Genomic DNA, 1,670 nt, shown 5'->3' with positions numbered 1-1,670 from the left:
GACCATCTCTTTCGATGGCTGTCTCACTCAGATGTTCTTCTTCCACCTTATTGGGGGAGTGGATGTGTGTTCTCTATCTGTGATGGCTCTAGATCGATATGTGGCCATCTCTAAGCCCCTGCACTATGTGACCATCATGAGCAGAAGCCGTTGCTTTGGGTTGATAGCAGCATCCTGGGCGGGAGGCTTTGCTCACTCTATAGTGCAGATTTCTCTCTTACTGACACTTCCGTTCTGTGGACCTAATGTTCTTGACACTTTCTACTGTGATGTCCCCCAGGTCATCAAACTTGCCTGCACAGATATCTTTGTTCTTGAGCTGCTGATGATTTCCAATAGTGGAATGCTGACCACGCTGTGGTTTTTCTTGCTCCTGGTGTCCTACGTGATCATATTATCATTGCTGAAGTCTCAGTCAGGAGACAGCAGGAAGAAAGCCATCTCCACCTGCACCTCCCACATCACTGTGATCACCCTGCATTTTGTGCCCTGCATCTATGTCTACACCAGGCCCTTCACTGCCCTCCCCACAGATAAAGCCATCTCTGTCACCTTCACTGTCATCTCCCCTCTGCTCAACCCCTTGATCTATACTCTGAGGAACCAGGAAATGAAGTCAGCCATGGGGAGACTCAGGAAAAGACTTGGACCATATCATTGAATAGAGAAGTAACTTCTGCCTGTTGGCACCTTAAATGTTTCTAACATTAAAAAGAAAAAAAAAACAATTTGCTATGCTTCCTTCTCCTTTCCTTCATTCTGATATATTAAAACACCAAAAAGTTGTCAAATTGATAGTTCTTATTCTCCATTTTTTTCAGAATTTGGAATCATGCCTTAACAACTGAGACTGTTAATAAATCTCGCAGATGTCTATGAGGTTGAAAGAAATAAACAAATTAGAATATGGTTCCAAAGTCTATTAAGTCTTTAGCATTTGTTTTATTCCTTTGGTTTTATTTTTTGACATGGGATTTTATTCTATTGCCCAGGCTAGCTGGATACTCACTATGTATCCCAGGGTATCCTCAGACACAACAACCCTCTTGTACTTGCTACCAAGTGCTAAGGTTGCAGATGTGAGCCAAACACCAGTATAGCTTCAATTACTTAATCTAACTTTATTTTTATGTGTGAGCCAATGAGGCTTTATTTATAGACACTAAAATCTGAGTTTCAGAGAACTTCCATGTATTAACTTTATATTTTGAACAGATTTTTTTTTTTTTTGCTGAAACCAAAAGGGCTCTGGTGATTTAATCAAGGTGTCTGCAGTTTTACCTTTCTGAGTTTCCCTTGCATCTTTACAATGTCACAATCAAAAGATGGATGCAAAAAATCCAACACAAATTGGGGCTTCTCAAAACTCATTCATTCCAAGTTCTAATCATCCTATGTTGTGACTATGTACAGAGTCTTCCAATAAAGCATCAAAGAATACACAAAACAAATCTTACAAATTCAGAAAAAATGAAGTAACACCATGTGACTTGTCTGATCACAATAACATAAAACTTAAAATCAACAGTAGATGAATCTCTAGTAAATGTAAAAACTCATAGAGATTAAACAACACATTTCTGAATTATGAATGGGGCAAGGAAAGAAGAAATTAAAATTTTCTTGGGAATAAAGGAAAGTGAAAACAATGAAACAAAACCTCAGAGACA

At 38.9% G+C, this 1,670-nt stretch overlaps 1 pseudogene; it reads left to right on the top strand.

The window, feature by feature from the left end:
* The first annotated feature begins 1 nt into the window (after window position 1).
* On the top strand, window positions 2-673 carry LOC116101410 (annotated as a pseudogene).
* The last annotated feature ends 997 nt before the right edge of the window (window positions 674-1,670 follow it).

This window comes from Mastomys coucha, unplaced genomic scaffold (genome assembly GCF_008632895.1).
Source record: "Mastomys coucha isolate ucsf_1 unplaced genomic scaffold, UCSF_Mcou_1 pScaffold21, whole genome shotgun sequence".
NCBI classification, from domain to species: Eukaryota; Metazoa; Chordata; class Mammalia; order Rodentia; family Muridae; genus Mastomys; species Mastomys coucha.
The sequence above is the reverse complement of the archived record's forward strand: the minus strand, read 5'-3'. Positions and strand labels throughout refer to the sequence as shown.